Raw genomic sequence first — 6,886 nt, forward strand, 5'->3', positions numbered from 1 at the left:
TTATCATAAATGGTGATCATATAATATGGCATGTGTGTGTTATTACAAGAAAGGATTGATAGTTATTGATTGATTTAGGTTATCAGAGTCGTATACCCTATATATGAGGTGAGTTAACAAGTTTTTTATTTAAATAATAGGCTCATAGTGTAATCCAATACAAGATAAGAGTCATAAGTGACCATGAATTTGACAAAGATATGACTAATTTTGATATGCTCTACTTATATGATAAGATATGATACGACACATGAAAACATCATATGATTAACTAGCTATTCTGACTTGCATTAATATGAATATGACACTATATGCATACATGATATGACATGATATGATATAACATGATACATTAATAAAATATATTTTGAGTCTCATAAGGACATAAGACATATGATGCACATATTATTAAAACACGATAAATTTTACATGATAGATGATACATGCCATTATATATATATATATAATTCATTACATCAATAATAACCCATATATAAACCCAATCAAATAATTTTTTTAGGAGTCATTATAAGTCTAAATTAAAAATCGTCTTCACTATAATATAGATATTGTTATATTACTTTAATTATACTAATTTTTTTTCTAAATTTTGGGCATTGATATTAATCCTTAAAATATTGACACGTGTGAGATTTTGGGACTGTTCGGGTCTATTTTGTAAATAGATTTTACTAGAGTTTTCTATATATGTTAGGCTATTTTATGATTTTTTTTATAATTTTTAGATCTTTGAATTTAAAGTATAAAATGATTTATATGAATTTTTTGCTAAAAATTAAACAAATAGAATAATTATATTTATATTAATAATATTATTTTATTTCAAAATATCTTAATACATTAATATGTAATCCATTAAAATCCTTTTTAATTCTTTCATTCAGCTAATAAAGAATGGAATTAGAGAAATAAAAAGAAAAGAGAAGGAAAGGAGGAAGAAAGCTTATATTTGATGGTCATAGAGTGATTTTTATCTTTTATGTTGTTGGAAAATTTGCTCAGCTTGTTGTAAGAATCATTACCCTATTTATAAATTCAAGAATTTTTATGTATTTTGTGTTTTATACATTTTAATCTAGTCAAAATTTACAAAAATTGCGGTATTTTAATTTTTAGCAAACTTTTACCGCATATCTTTTAGTATGTGATATATGTTATCAATATGAGCATTTTGATTATAATATTATTAAATTTCACCTAGCAAAATGATGTTATTAAATTTTTTATAATTTATATTGAATAAATATTTGCATATTTTTATTTAAGCATAATGTTAATACATGCATTAAGAATGAAAATGGTTGTATAATTAGGTAGTAGCTAGTCGATATTATTGTTATAATAATATGATAATAATATATGTCAAGATAAGTATAAATTTAGTTTCAATATCATTGGCTGGAGGCTGACTAACTTATTGAGGATAGTGGGTCGACGGGCTTTCCTTTTAATATTATGATTTAGTGTTATCCTCTATTGATTTAAATGATACTGACTGTGAGTTATAAGGAGATGATTATTATATAAATGAGTAAAAAGTGACAACTATATTTACTGAGAAAATAATTTACTAATACTGATATGATACTAAAAATACTAATTAAGCCAAGATTTCTTACTTGTTTAGTATGACTATTAAAAATATGTCATTAAGTCATTGTTCATATTAATATATAATTTATTATTACTATATGGATTTGCTATTACTATATTATTTTACTATTACTATCATTGGTTCTATTGATGTTAATATAGACATTGACATTTTTTTTTATAATCCTACTAATTTACTGTTATTGATATAACCATTGATTTATAAGTATTATTGTAATTATTGATTTATTATTTTGATTACTGATACTGAGTATGTGATATACTGAGCATGTGATTAAGATAGTGATTAAATACATGTGTATAAGTTTAAATGATTTTATTATATTAATATGATTATGATAGTTCTTACCAATGTGGACCTCCGAAAGGACACCGCCGACTGTAGAGTGTAGAGGGTACATACGATCGCACCACCCTGAGGGATATAGATGATCACAAGCCTCCACACTCATCGCTAACGGGCTGATGGGAGGGAAGAAAAGATCGTGCATACGACTAACCATTGAGGATAACGGCTCTCACAAGTGCACCCGATGGGTAGTAATATACATGACCTGATCGTAACAATGAGTTTCCTCCACCTTACATATTAACTCGAGTAGGGTTTATTTATTATGAAATTTCATTTACCATGGGCGCAAGTCCCCGTGGTTAATTACATCTCGAGCCTACGGCCCGAGAAAACTCTTGATTAAGGATCCAATATTATTCTTCTCAAAAAGGGTGATTGATACACAAAGGGAGACTAGGAAATCCTACTCTAAAGGAAATAAAGAGAGCTCAAATGGCTTAGTCAACATGCACGGTTCATTTCAAACATCCGGAGGGACTAAGACAATGATAAAGTGGAGAAAAGAAATCATGCACTCAAAACATCCAGAGAGAAAGGATGGAAGTGGCGTCATTCATGTGACGCGGATAAGTAAGTTTATAGTTCCTTAAGAGAAGGGACTTACCCACTATTTAGGCATACTACGAGACACCCCATATAATAGCCTCAAATCCTAGATCTAAGGTGAGATTAGTGTTTACCCAACACTAACACCCATGTCCTAGCTAATAAACCTGGGCTTATATGCTATCTAAAAAGGGATGCCCACTAACCACCTAAGGGCTTCAAATTCATGTTATCTAGTCTTTATAAAAGATGGGAGGTAGATTAGTATTTTAAAAGTAGGGCCGATATCTAGAGAGTTTTCTTGGCCCTAGACTTATGAGGGGTGAATGCTCCTAGAGCTAATATAATTAAATTTAAATTTAGTTGATTTTAAATGCAATGCATGCTAGTTTAAAAGTCCAAATCATAAATGCTTGAGATTTTAAAAATAGGCTTATATAAAATAATTTTTAGAAAATACTGAGCCTCCCGAGTTCGGCACTTCATCCGCATAGGTCAGATTATCCGGACTATACTAGTAGGTGGGGAGGTGTATTATTAGAAGGAGAAAGAGAGATGCAATAATATACATATAAACCCGAACAATTCAAGCTATTTCCTAGGTTGTTAAGTTTCTAAATTATTTAAACCTTAAAATTTTGAAATTTAATTATGAGTAGAAAAAGAGTTTTGGTCCTTAAAGAGCCTAGCAGAAATCAGGCCAAGCACATACAAGAGAAAAAATAAATAAAAGCATGTAAGTTTTAATGCGCACAAAAAAGAAACACATCAATCAAAAAAATTCATAAAAATGTAAAGTCCAAAGTCTATGACAAGTGCCACATAAATATAACCCAGGGTGTGCAATAAAGTAATGGTGGTCAGGCCCCACCGACAACTACCTCGATTCTAATCCTAATAAATGACACAAGTTTTAAAAGCCGGGCATTTCATATTTAAGTCTCCATCTTTAAGTGGATCGTCCTTCTCTGGATCATCTCCCTTTGAATCATCTCCTTCGGGCTCTATCTAGTTCGTCCTCCAGAAGGGTACCTAAATGACTAAGAAATTCCCCGAGAAGGGGCCTTTCTTATTCTCTTTGGGTACCGGGTATTTAAAATGCCAAATTTTTTATTCTTTCACAACTCAATAATAATAAAATACATTACATTTTTGAAAAGAGAAAATCTAGACTCATACCCCTACATGCTTATCCTAATAAAAATTACAAATAATAGCACACAACATCCCAAGCAGTTTATATTGTGCATAAAAGGAAACACACTAGGCTACACTTTTTTAATTTTAAAGGGGGCTAAGTAGTCTCTGGAGCATCTACATAAAATATCATTAGTATTAAAGCATTAATGATTATGGTCCCCTTTTATTTAAGTGCTGCATGAGTGTGATCACCTGCATATGTCTAAGTTAGTATAAAAGTGGCCCTAACCCATGAGAATTCTAACACAAATCATAACATGAACAAAGTGCAATAACAAAATAAATATCATAACAAATACAACATAATAAAACAAAGCAAACTAAACAATCACTCGTGCCATATGCAAGATTATCACAAAAAGCAGAAAAGAAAGCAAGAAAAGTAAACACAGGCATTAATCCTAGAGTTAGAAGTGTTATCCTAGCACATCTATGTGTGTATAGTAGGCTTGTGTGGCTTTGGTTAGGTCATATGTAGGATAGTTAGTTCAGGTTGCCTAAAGTTCAAGTTTGTTTAAGGTTTGAAAAGAAAACTTTATTTAAAGTTCAAATATTAATGAATTAGAATCCATTTTAGTTAATTTAATTTGTTGATCCATTTTAATGCTTAGGGTAGGGATATTTGAAGTTCAAATTATATTAACCAATTTTGGAAAGTCTCGGGTCTTCCTAGGGGCTAGATTGAGGGGATCCAAAAGGTCCGTATTAGAAATAGGCAAGGTTTAGGGGATCTAACATTTTATTTAAATACTAGGTCTTACAAGGAGTAATTAGACTTTGAGTTTGGAGTTTTTTAGGTAAAGTTATGAATTTTAAAAATTTCAGGCAATTAAAGGAATTATCGAAATTGCCTAATTATGGGTTATTTTATGTTTTTGATCCAAATTAGTTCCAAACTGATTGGAATCACCCCCAAAGGTCAGAAATGACCCAAAGAAGTGTTCACAAGTTTTTGGGGAAAATTTAGAATTTTTAATAATGTTTAATTATCTAATAGAAGCAAAAAGGTAAATTTTCGTTAAAGTTAAATTAAGGGTAAGATTGAAGTTAAACTAAGAGACTCTAATTATCTAAGGTTAAGGGATGAATTGTAAACAATTTGAAGTAATATGAAGAATTTTTTGAGTTGAAATGGATTTATTACAATTTTTGAATGTTATCGAGGCTTAATTAACCAATAAATTAGGGTTTGTTAATTAAGGGTTCCAAAGGCTATTAAAAATTCCTAGAAAATTCTAAGAGAATTAGGGTGTCACTAAGTTTAAATATTGAAAGTTTCAAGTCATTCGGTGATCTTTCCTAGCTCCTAATTTTTTTTTATGTTTGCTAGAATGGTCCTTAATTATTGTCCTTAAGGTGTCGCTATATTATATGGGTTTAAATCAAGTGTTTGATACTAACCCTTAAGATAACATGCAGGGAGTACATAAATAAATAAAAACACCCTTTTCTAGGATCTAAAAGCGCCTAGGATAAATGCTTGTGCATCTTACACATGCAAAAGACGATGAAAGAATAATTAAATGTGCTTATTGACGTAATTAGTGAATGCTTGAAATCCAATCATCCACTAATTCCACCTCCCCATGAATATTATCCATATGCATAACTCATGTTTAAAATCTCAAAGTAGATCTCCCCAAATTAAGAGATTTATTAATATGTATAATTTAAAAATATTTTAAAATACACAGATATTAAATATATAAATTTAAAAATAGGGTAATTCAAAATATTTCAAAGTAAATGCATACATAAATATATGAGAGATATACTGGTCACTCAAGGAGGTTAAAAAAAGGTTTGAAAATAATTTTGTAATTTCAAAATAATCAAGATATTAATTTATTAAGTATTATTTAAATAGCCACATAATTAACTAATACATAAATATGATAGAATAACTAATTATTTGGAATTTGGAAATATTTTTAAATTGAAATAAATATTTTTCTAAAAAAAGAGGTATTATACATCAAAATCTAATATAAAATGAAATATTTATGAATTTTAAAGTTTAAAGTATTTAATGTTTTTAAATAATTTAAATTTAATATTTAAAAAAATTATTAAATTAAATTAAATTAAGTATTAAAGATTTTGGAATTCAAAATAATTTGAAAAAAATAAATTTCATAAGTTTTAAAAAATAAATTAATTTTGAATTAATTAGTTATTAATTAAATATTCTAAGTAATTAATAATTAAGAAACATATTTTAAAATAAGAAAATAATTATTTAATTTAAAATTAAATGATAAAAATAATACTCCAATTTTTTGAATGACTTAACAAAAATAATTTTTATAGATTTTATAATAATTAAAATTTCAATCAATTAATCTTCAATTAGATAGTTTAAGTAATTAATAATTTAAAGAAAATGTTTTAAAATAGGAAATATTTAAATAAGTAAATTAATAATAATAATAAATCTTTGATATATTAACATAATTAGGAAAAATAGTTCTTAAAAATTTAGAAAGTAATTAGATTTTAAATTAATTAATTATTCATTAGGCAATTTAAGTAATTGATTAATTGAAATAATTCAAAATATGAAAGTATTTATTAATTTAAATAAAATACTTAAATAAATTATCTGATATTTTAAAATAATTTAATAAAAAAACAATTTATAAAAATATTAATATTTAAATTATCAATTAGAAATTAAAAATACATTTAAAATAAATAAAATACAATAATATATTAATTTTAAAATTAAAAACTAAATAAATTATCTAACATTTTAAATAATTTAATAATTTTTATATAAATTTAGAATGTATTTAACTTAAATATTAATTAATAATTTAAATATTTAATTGCTTATCAAATTAAGAATTACATAAAATAATAATAATATTAAGTATAATTAATATTTTTAAATAAAAAAATTAATAATATTAAAAAGGTTTTCTAATTTAAGAATAACATAACATAAATAAATTATTATTAATTATATTAAAATAATTAATAAAATTAATATTAAATTAATATTAAAGGTTAAATATTTAAAAATTATTAAGATAACATATAATTACCAAAATAAACTTAATTTTAGATTCTATATTTTAAAATATATTTTTAAAAAACATATTTATGAAAAAAAAAAATTTATAAAATTTTTTAATACAATATTAATTTAAA

The sequence above is a fragment of the Dendrobium catenatum genome, unplaced genomic scaffold (assembly GCF_001605985.2).
Source record: "Dendrobium catenatum unplaced genomic scaffold, ASM160598v2 fragScaff_scaffold_407, whole genome shotgun sequence".
Lineage (NCBI taxonomy): Eukaryota > Viridiplantae > Streptophyta > Magnoliopsida > Asparagales > Orchidaceae > Dendrobium > Dendrobium catenatum.